This window comes from Orcinus orca, chromosome 1 (assembly GCF_937001465.1).
Source record: "Orcinus orca chromosome 1, mOrcOrc1.1, whole genome shotgun sequence".
NCBI classification, from domain to species: Eukaryota; Metazoa; Chordata; class Mammalia; order Artiodactyla; family Delphinidae; genus Orcinus; species Orcinus orca.
Window position 1 is genome coordinate 38,493,550 of NC_064559.1, and position 11,776 is coordinate 38,505,325.

The 11,776-nt window shown below is 36.4% G+C and overlaps 1 pseudogene; it reads left to right on the forward strand.

Annotated features, from left to right (window-relative positions):
• Positions 1-2,912: 2,912 nt before the first annotated feature.
• On the forward strand, positions 2,913-3,089 carry LOC117197696 (uncharacterized; annotated as a pseudogene).
• The last annotated feature ends 8,687 nt before the right edge of the window (positions 3,090-11,776 follow it).

Below are 11,776 nucleotides of genomic sequence, written 5' to 3' on the forward strand. Positions count from 1 at the left end.
GTTACATTGCTTTGCTCAAGTATAAAGACTTGTGACATTTACAGGTTCAAATCATGCTTAAAGAAGGAAGGAAGGAGGGAAGGAGGGAAGGAGGGATGGAAGGAAGGAAGGAAGGAAGGAAGGAAGGAAGGAAGGATGGAAGGGATGATGGAAGATAAAAGGAGGAATGGAAAGAAGAATTCTTTTTCATGTACTGAGATTCCTAAATTCTTAATCCTTCATATAGTTGCTTTAGCATCCACACAGTTTTAGACGATGAACTAAAACATCTGAAGTTTTAGTAGTTGAAACATCTACATGCTGCCCTTCACAAATAACTGGAACAGCCTCTTTCTGTAAATATATTTACCTATTCTTTCCTTGGCAGAACTTGCCTCCTCCTCCAGTTTGATATTTTAAGCTTCAGTTATACAGGGCTTAAATGAGGCTTATTTCTTCTAACTCTACTTCTCTCCCTTGTTTTGAGAATGAGGAGGGGGAAGTCTAGTGATAGTTTCCTGGCAAAATTATTTGCGATGCCTGCTCTTGATCAATGCTGCTCTCAGACCAGGCTGGAACCCTGCATTTGAGGTCCTGTCTGTCATCCAGCCACAGTCTCCTCATCCGACAAGTCATCCTTGGGACCAGGATATGTGCTCAACTGAATCCCATGTCCCCGTCTAGATCATATTCTAAGACCTTGTAATTTAACCAAACGGCAACAGGCCTATGTCCAGGGCCTCCATATGCCTTGTTCCTGGGTTTATTTTTCCACTGTCAGTGTGCACCCCCATAAAAGTGCCCAGAAAAGGCATCTGTGAGCCATGTGGACAGAACTTGGACATAAAAGTTGAGACTCCCATATGTAGTATGTGAAGCATAAGTAGGTAGAAAGAGAATTGGCTAGGAGTCTATACAATAACATTCCAGGTTCTGCGGGATCTAAGAATACTAACTCAGATCTGGCTTCCAGGTCATAATAAATGTATTTGAGTGAAAGTAGTGGGTTAAGAACATACTTTATGTAGACTTTAGTATCTAGATTTTATACTTCATAAGTCTTTAAGCATATAGAAACCTCTGTTTCTACTCTATTCACAAGTCCCACAAATTAAGAACAAGCTTAAACTTGAAAATAAACTGTCTTTTTAAAGCATCCACCCTCCTCACTTTTTCTTGTTAATTTAAAAATCAACATTAGTGATATATACTTTACCAAAAATTAAATATATCAGTTTAAAGTGTACAATTCAGTGAGTTTCGACAAATACATAGACTTGTGTAATCTTCATGCCAATCAAGATATGTCATATTTCCATAACCTCCAAAATTTCACTCCTTCCCTTTTGTTGTCAATTGTCCCTCACTCATGATCCAGAAAACTACTGATTTACTTTCTGTCACTATAGATACATTTTGCATGTTCAAGAATTTCATCTAATTTGAATCACATGGTATTTATTCTTTTGTATATAGAATGTCTCACTCAGAATAATGCTTTTAAAATTTGTCCATGTTGTTCCATGTAAAATAGCTCATTCCTTTTTGTTATTGATCTATATTCCATGGAATAAATGTACCATAATCTGTAATCTATTCACCTGTTAATTTTCAGTGTTTGGCTATTATAAATAAAGTTGCCATGAACATTATTTTATAAGACCTTGTGTGGACAAATAAATGCCTCGTGGTGTAATTGGTGAGTTATATATTTAGCTTTATAAGAGATTGTTAAGTACTTTTCAAAGTGGTTCAACTATTTTATACTCCCAGAATAATGTGTAGGCATTCAGTGATTCTAAATTTTGTCAAAATTTGGTATTGTCAGTCTTTGTAACTTTAGTAGGTATGCAGTGGTAACATTGTGGTTTAAACTTGTATTTGCCTGAAGTCAAATGATATTGAGCAACTCTTCATGTTTCTATTGGCCATTATTATATCTTTCTTTGTGAAATATCTGTTCATGTATTTTTCCTATTTTAAAAATTTGTGCTTTTTAAATTATTACTGAGTTGTGAGAGTTTTTTTTTTTTTTTATATATATCCTGGATATAAAAGTCCCTTGCCCATGTGCTATAAATATATTTCCCCATTGAACGGGTTGTCTTTGAATTTTCTTAGTGTGTCTTTCAAAGAGCAGAAATTTAAAATTTTGATGAAGTCCAAATTATAATTTTTATGTTTCAGCTTTTTTGTGCCTTGTCTAAAAAAAAATGCCTATCCCAAAATACAAATATTTTTCTATGCATTTTTCCTATGAGTTTTATAGTTTTAGTATTGTCTGCCCTTTCTGTCATTTCCAGATCTGCTTCTATTGATTGATTTTTCTCTTTATTATAGGTCACATATATTTCCATTTTTTTTTTGCTTGTTTATTTCTTTTTTTTTTTACTGGATGCTTGACATTGTAAATGTTACATTTTTGAATACTGAATTTTGTTGCTTTCTTTTAAAGAATGTTGAGTTTAGTTTGGTCAGGCAGTTAAATTATGTGAAATCCTCTTAAACCTATAAATTTTGTTAAGGTGTGTCTAGAATAGCTTTCAATCTATATCTATTTTATTCCTACTATTAAAATGTGAACTTTCTAAGTTCTCTCTAATCTGTCTGGTTAGAACTTGAGCATATCCTATTCTCTCTGGGAATTATTCAGCTTGTAGCTCTCCATTACACAATTTTTTTTTTCATGACATTTGTACATTGCTCAGCCTTACCTTATCCAACAAGTGCATACTTAATATTCAGCAACCTGTTCATAAGAACTTCCATGCTGGTTTCTAGAGTTCTTAATCTGTGTAATTCCCTCCACTCTCTGGTACTCTGGATTAAACCTTAGCCTCACAAAACTCTGATTGCTGTACCCTCAACTTAGCAGGACAACTGTACTCTGCATGTGTTCGCATCTCTGCATTGTGTTCTAAAAATTGTCCCCAAGTGCTTCTCAGCCTTTTGGCTAAGATCAAGTGTAGTATCTGTTCTTATCAGTAAAAATTGTCCCCAAGCAGAAAGTCAAGTCAATAGTAGAGTTCACCTAGTTTGTTTCCCTTCCCGCATAGTTCTCTACTGCTTTTTACAGTTGTTTCATATATTTTTTGAGTTTTCTATTCTTTTATGCCAGGAGGGCAAGTCCCGGACTAATGACTGTATCATGGTTGGAAACAAAAGTTACTTCACTTGGGGCTTCCCTGGTGGCGCAGTGGTTGAGAGTCCGCCTGCTGATGCAGGGAACGCGGGTTCGTGCCCTGGTCCGGGAAAATCCCACATGCCATGGAGTGGCTAGGCCCGTGAGCCATGGCCACTGAGCCTGTGCATCTGGAGCCTGTGCTCTGCAACGGGAGAGGTCACAACAGTGAGAGGCCTGCGTACCGCAAAAAAAAAAAAAAGTTACCTCACTTTGATTTTAATTTGTTCACATTTCTGATGTTATATGTTGACTGGCAGTGTCTATGACTTCTCTTTTGGAAATCTTTTCTGAAATTTCCTCCCCAGTCCTGCCAGAAAAAGAGGTTCAATAGGGTGTACAATTATGTCCAAAAAAAAAAAAAAATTGGGATACACTTTGACTAGAGTGATTGATAAACTTTAATTCCAAGAAATAGAAAATAGTATCCACACTTTTAGGAATCCAGAACAATATTTGAATGTAGGGAATAGAGACTGGCCAGCTCTGTGTTAAATACCTTAAAGTTTGGCAAAAGCTGTTTAGTTGCTGTCAGCTTCTTGGCTTTTCTGACACACCTCTACCCACTAACTCAGGGACCCAGTATTCTCTGACTCTTCTTATCTTTCTGGTTCAAAGTGTGTTACCTAGTAAATGTAAAATAAAATTTTTATGAGATGCTAATGACTCATAAAACTCAATATGCTATTCTAAAAATTTTAGAAAATCTAAAACCTTAAATTGAAAGAATGAATTACTAACTGTGAATTCAGGCCTCTGTCAAAGGGGTGGAAAAGAATATGGAAAGATTAGATCTCTCCTAGCACAACTTATATAGACTAAGATGGAGGCCACTCTACCTACATCCCACCAGAGCTAGCATAGGAGGGACAAAATAAGCATTCTAACGAAGGTCTAAGAAGAAACAAAAAGCACCTACCATTTCACATCTTCAATCACCACACAGTCTGCAAAGCATAGCCTAGCCTTGCAATAACCTCCACTCTGCCCCTCCCCCGCCCATTAGCTGGAACCAGTGAATTATGGTGAAAGACAGGAGCCCTCCAGCGTCTAGGGTGGAAATGACTTTAATTTCATCAGAGCCCTGGAGAAGAGACTATTAAAAGAGTTAATGGAACAAACTTCTGAATAGATGGGTCAGGCTGTGACAAACCAAAGTCTTTTTTTGATTTAAGAAGGAAAAAGAAAGCTAGAGATACAGACCTTGTAGCTCTGATGGCCTCTGAGTCCCCTGTCAAATCAATCCTAAATGCAGTAGAGTCCTGATAATTTAATGAAGGACTCAAGAGGTGATGTGGTGAATTTGGTCACAAAGTTGAAATGGGGAAGAGGTACAGTCCACTACAGGGACTGTTCCCCGCCATAGTTTTCTGAATTACAACTGGGGGCGGAATGAAGGATTACTCTATTTTAAAATGTTCACATCAGAATACAGGTTGATGGAGTTTCAAAAGACCATAGTTAGAAAGTTCTCCTTAAAGTACAAATGTGTATAAGAATAAAATTGGACTGTGGTTTAGCAAATAAAATAATTAGGGTAAACAAGAAGTGAGAGAGAGATAAAAGGAAAATGTTAGAGTACGGTTGGCAATGAAAATATACCCACAAAGTGAATTTTCCCAGTCACTCCAGGAGAAATAGTGAAATTATCATATTGTGATGGCTAAGATTTGCCAAACTCTCTGGGGTATTTGTAGATTTAGTTTGTAGTCAGCAGAGATAAAAAAGAGTATTTTTTTTTTTTTGGCCATGCTTATTCTGAAAATACCTATCAAAAGATACACACTTTAGAGAATAGAAAATTTCCCATAGAACTTTCTTTTGTAGTGATCCCAAATGTAGATCTTCAAGATCTTCAATATCCTTGGAAACAATGATGTAAGTAGCCACACATCCCTGGAGGTCACTATAATAATTCATTGAGCAGAGTTACTCTATCTAAGCAACCTCTGTGGGCCCCAGGTTTGAGAAACTGCATCTTTAGAGATCCTTTGACTCCTCTTGAAAGATTGGCATCCAAAGCCCCTTTGTGAGTGAAGGGGCTCATTCCAAAAAGATGGAAAACCACTAATACTGGGCTTCTGACACTCTTAAAAATTACTGGACTAATGTCAAAATATTACAGAGTAATACCCAGTATCCCAAGTCAACTCCACTTACTGTGCATCATCTGATTGCCTTAAATGAAGTAGGAAGGTGAGGTTAAGTACCATATACTGAGTACCTAGTAGGTATCAGGCACCCTGCATACTCCATCTAGAGAAGACATTTTTGTTTAATGGTGACTATAGTTGATGGTACTGTTTGGACAAATGAAATTTGTGAAGAGAGTAGAATTTAAGTGTTCACACACACACACACAAAGTAAACATGTAAGGTGATGGATGCTAATTAACTCAGTTATGGGAATTATTTCACCATGTACACAAATATCACATCATCATATTGTACCTGTTAAATTTATTACAGTTTGTCAATTATACCTCAAAAAAGCTGAAAAAGAAGACATTTTTGTTTTAGAACACCTGTATTCATTTCCCCTTCCAATTGTATCCCATTTTTCTTCATTAGAATACCACTTCCACTGAAAAGGTATTAGAATACCTCAGGTACACACTGCTATATTTAAAATAGATAACCAACAAGGACCTACTGTCTAGCACAGGGAACTCTGCTCAATATTCTGTAATAACCCAAATGGGAAAAGAATTTGAAAAAGAATAGATACATGTATATGTATAACTGAATCACTTTGCTGTACACCTGAAACTAACAATTAACAGCATTGTTAATCAATGATGCTCCAATATAAAATAAAAATAACAAAAAATAACAAAAAATAGAACTGTAATACACGTGGACCTATGTGTTAGGATTCCAGGGCATGAGGTACATATTATCTAATGGAGTGGTCACAAGAAACAGATGCCTGCCTTTCTGGTTCCCTGTTCAAACCTCACTGTTCTAACAAGGATCCCAAAGAACTCTGTAAGCTGATATAAGCTGATACTCAGAGGCTGGCCCTCACTCTGTGTTGATTATGGACTTATTGTTTCAAACTTTCTGATTCAAAATTAAACATATAACCAAATGACCATAATCCAAAAAAAAAGGAATACTTCACTGAAGACAGTCTTGACAAGAAACTGTAATCAAATGTGCTCCTTACTACTGAACAAGAAGTGGCCTTTGACCCAACCTAGGCCAATTAGATGTTTCTTCTCTGATATTTCGAACACCATCAGAGAGTCAAAGAAGTTCTATTCCATTTGATTGAGGATGACCGGACTAGAGTTGCTGTTATAAAATTACTGCTATCTTTTCTGCTTCTGAGCCTCCAGAACTGATTTGGTTCAACCCCATTTCCATGCCTGATTCTTCAGGTTCTCATGGATATTGTCAAGCACCAATATCCGTCCAATAAACTATTTGCTTAATTTACTCAAAGCTGATTTCTTTTGCTCAAAATCAAAGAGTCCTTAAGGATATACTACTTCACTTAACACACAATTCTAAGATATTATGGTTGTGACCATTTCACTGTGGAAAAAAGTTTGACACAGAAAGATTCAATGACATGCCCAGAGTCCCACAGCTAGTAAGACTGACAGAGTATGGACCCAAATCTGGGTGTGTCTGACCCTGAGTTTCAGATTGTTAACCTACATTATACTGATTTCCATCTGTAATTTTCAAACTGCTCTCCCAAAGAGCCTCAATATTCCACATGCTGATCCAAGATTTTTCACTGCTGAAATTGAATAATGGCAGCCTTGCCAATTTAGAGGAAATAATAACTTAATGGATAGAATGTTTTCAACTTTAAATTTTCCTTCCATAAATTTTTCTTAAACCTTTGGTGGTTTCTACTGCTTGCCTGTGAGGCAGAGAACAAAACAAATGAACAAGCAGCCAATGAATATTAATGGCAAAAGTCTGAAACAACAGATCATGCCTCCCTCAAGAGCTTGTTGTTTGCATGCACGTGTGTTGTGATTTTATGTTGCATACCTATAATATAGTCATTTTCTGCTAGGAAAATTGTTCCTAGTTCAAATGTTAGAATTAAATACATCCATATTTCATAGTATTATGCAAAGAGCACCATGATTTTCAAGCTGTCTGCCACCTCAAAAAAATTTTTTTTTAAATTTCCTCAAGTAAGCCTGAGACAATGGCAGCCAAACATTTTGGGTGGTATAAGTCATATCACCTTTAGGAAAATCAGCCCTTTATCTACATCCAAAGCCACCATATTTTGAGGATAAGGGCTTTGGCACTTACTGGATTCTACAAGAATAATGTCATTTGTCAGCCTAAATGCAAGACCCAGAATCAGTTTAAGGGACTTGAAATCTCATTTTGATTCTTGGCCTGGACACCAGCTAAAATGCCTTGGGCCTTGAGAAAGGCCAAGGTATGGTGTATTTATTGGCCATGACTGCAGATCTGGTTAACTTGATGAGAATTTATAGAAAAAGGGATGAAACAAAGCCAGATTTGCTTTTGGCTATAGATGCATCAGAATAGTAGCCTGGCCTTAAGTTAGAATAGCATCCCAGGGAAACTTCCCAGGGTTTAAGGATTAATATAATGAGAGTAGAATTTGGACCCCTCAGTCTTCCTAGCTTCTCCTACAGCAAGATCAGCTATTTCCCATTTTCCCATTTTTCCCCTCAAAATACCTCTCTTCCAAAATTCATATTGCTTCCGAAATTTCCTGGTCTCCAAGAAGACAGACCAAAATAAAATTATTTTAAATTTACTTTGGGCCAAAAGTGGCAGAAGGAATAAGATATATACTAATGATCAAAACATAGGTGATCCTACACAAGTAAAGTTTACTGTCTAGCAAAATAAAACTTCCAGATTCCCCAGAAAATGAGCTATCTACTACTCTTCCTATCCTGAATATAAAACTTTGACCATTTTTACTTGTGCCTTCTTTAGCATATGGGTATAATATATAAATATTGTATTAGTCTATTGACTCCATGTGCTAATTGGAGTCAACATGAATTGGTATCACCTTTCCAATGTCTGTACAAGTATAGTCTCCAACTGAAATCTCCTAGATTGTAACATTGGATCTCATCAATTTAGATGAAGTAAATTTTCAGATAAATACATAGGTAGTGAAGCTTCAGGGAGGAACCCATGTATCATGCTCCCTTGGTGAGTCATTCCCTTAAAGAGGCAAGGCTGCTTCTCATCTTTCCTTCCACGAATCTGTATCTGTTTCCATATGGTCTGAATGTTTCTCTATTTCCAGGCTCATACCACCCAAAGAGTTTAAAAACTACTGTGGCATCTAGAGATGGCAGGGGAGACCTTCCATCCTTCATTGTTGATCCTTATTACCACATGTCACCAGGCAGTGCACTGGGCTCGTTTTGTTGACTTCCATCAACCATTTATATTGAGATATAATCCTGGGTCCTAGAAAAGAGGAATATTTTATGTCCCAAGTGAGTGATTCACACTCAACACTATGTTGATGTATTTTATGGGATGTAAAAATCTCTGTTCCGGTGATTTCAGCTCCATCAGCATAATTTTCTTCCACATGGCACAGGTAAATCATGGCTAAATATTGAATCATTTATCAATGAATGCATTGTAAGCCAGATCTCATAAAATCTCAGAAATAGATTGTGCTAAAAAAGCAGCTAGCAACCAACTATGATTTTCAAATTTTCCCTTCCATAATCTGTTCCTCATTTAGAGAGAAAACACTAAGGAAATTAAAAATTAGTAAGCTTTACTCCTTTATTGGTAACAATATAAAAGTATAATGATTAGTATAGAATAAAAATATTATTTGGGGGCTTTATAAGAAGAAGGAAAATTTGAAAACTCTGTGCTTCTAGAAGACAAATTGTCATTCTCTGTGAAAGTAACACATTTCAGAAAGTATACATGCATCTTAGGTTCCCCACGTTTAAACTTAAATCCACAGGGATAGAACATGGAATAAAAAAAGTTTATGATTGGATGAAGGGGTTTAGTGACGACAGGGGAAGTCAACCTTCTTTTTAAATAACTTTATGGGAGTATAATTTCTTTACAAGGTTGTGTTAGTTTCTGCTGTACACAAAGTGAATCAGCTTTGTGATATAACCCCATATCCTCTCGCTCTTGAGTCTCCCTCCCAAGCTCCCTATTCCACCCCTCTAAGTCATCACAAAGCATGGAGCTAATCTCTCTGTGCTATACAGAAGCTTCCCACTAGCCATCCATTTTATATTTGGTAATGTATATATGTCAGTGCTACTCTCGCACTTTGTCCCAGCTTCCCCTCCCCACACCCCTGTGTCCTCAAGTCCATTCTCTACATCTACGTCTTTATTCCTGCCTTGACACTAGGTTCATCAGTACCATTTTTTTAGATTCCATATATGTGCATTAGCATATGGTCTTTGTTTTTCTCTTTCTTACATACTTCACTCTGTATGACAGACTCTAGGTCCATCCACCTCACTACAAATAACTGAATTTTGTTCCTTTTTATGGCTGAGTAATATTCCATTGTATATATGTGCAACATCTTCTTTATCCATTCATCTGTTGATGGATATTTATGTTGATTCCATGTCCTGGCTGTTGTAAATAGTGCTGCAATGAATATTGTGGTACATGTATCTTTTGGAATTATGGTTTTCTCAGGGTATATGACCAGTAGTGGGACTGCTGGGTCATATGGCAGTTCTGTTTTTAGTTTTTTAAGGAACCTCCATACTCTTCTCCATAGTGACTGCCATCAATTTACATTCCCATCAACAGTGCAAGAGGATTCCCTTTTCTCCATACCCTCTCCAGCATTTATTATTTGTAGATTTTTTTGATGATGGACATTCTGGATGTGAGGTGATACCTCATTGTGCTTTTGATTTGCATTTTTCTGATGATTATTGATGTTGAACATCTTTTCATGTGTTTGTTGGCCATCTGCATGTCTCCTTTGGAGAAATGTCTATTTAGGTCTTCCATCCATTTTTGGATTGGGTTGTTTTTTTGATATTGAGCCAAATGAGCTGCTTGTATATTTTGGAGATTAATCCTTTGTCAGTTCTTTGTTTGGAAATATTTCTCCCATTCTGAGGGTTGTCTTTTCATCTTGTTTTTGGTTTCCTTTGCTGTGCAAAAGCTTTTAAGTTTCATTAGGTCCCATTTTTTTATTTTTTATTTTATTTCCATTATTCTACGAGGTGGGTCAAAAAAGATCTTGCTGTGATTCATGTCAAAGAGTATTCTGCCTGTTTTCCTCTAAGAGTTTTATAGTGTCTGGCCTTACATTTAAGTCTTTAATCCATTTTGAGTTTATTTTTGTGTATGGTGTTAGGAAGTGTTATAATTTCATTCTTTTACATGTAGCTGTCCAGTTTTCCCAGATCCACTTAGTGAAGAGGCTGTCTTTTCTCTCTTGTATATTCTTGCCTCCTTTGTCAAAGATAAGGTGACCATATGTTCATGGCTTTATCTCTGGACTTTCTATCCTGTTCCATTGATTGATATTTCTGTTTTTGTGCCAGTACCATATTGTCTTGATTACTGTAGCTTTGTAGTGTAGTCTGAAGTCAGGGAGACTGATTACTCCAGCTCCATTTTTCCTTCTCAAGGTTGCTTTGGCTATTCGGGGTCTTTTGTGTTTCCATACAAATTGTAAAATTTCTTGTTTTAGTTCTGTGAAAAATGCCATTGGTAATTTGATAGGGATTCCATTGAATCTGTAGATTGCTTTGGGTAGTATTGTCATTTTCACAATGTTGATTCTTCCAATGCAAGAACGTAGTATATCTCTCCATCTGTTTGTATCACCTTTAATTTCTTTCATCAGTGTCTTACAGTTTTCTGCGTACAGATCTTTTGCCTCCTTAGGTAGGTTTATTTCTAGGTATTTTATGCTTTTTGTTTCAATGGTAAATGGGAGTGTTTTCTTAATTTCTCTTTCTGATTTTTCATTGTTAGTGTATAGGAATGCAAGAGATTTCTGTGCATTAATTTTTTATCCTGCTACTTTAACAAATTCACTGATTAGCTCTAGTAGTTTTCTGGTGGCATCTTTAGGATCGCCATGCCATCTGCAAACAGTGAGAGTTTTACTTCTTCCTTTGCAACTTGTATTCATTTTATTTATTTTTCTTTTCTGATTGCCATCACTAGGACTTCCAAATCTATGTTGAGTAATAGTAGTGAGAGTGGGCACCCTTGTCTTGCTCCTGATCTTAGAGGAAATGCTTTCTGTTTTTAACCATTGAGCATGATGTTGGCTGTGGCTTTGTTGTATATGGCCTTTATTATATCGACATAGGTTCCCTCTATGCCCACTTTCTGGAGAGTTTTTATCATAAATCTGTGTTGAATTTTGTCAAAAGCTTTTTCTGCATCTATTGAGATTATCATATGGTTTATATCGTTCAGTTTGTTAATATGATGCATCATATTGATTGATTTGCATTTATTGAAGAACCCTTGAATTCCTGAGATAAACCCCACTTGATCATGGTGTATGAAACTTTTAATGTGCTGTTGGATTCTGTTTACTAGTATTTTATTGAGGCTTTTGCATCTATGTTCATTAGTGATATTGGCCTGTAATTTTCCTATTTTGTGACA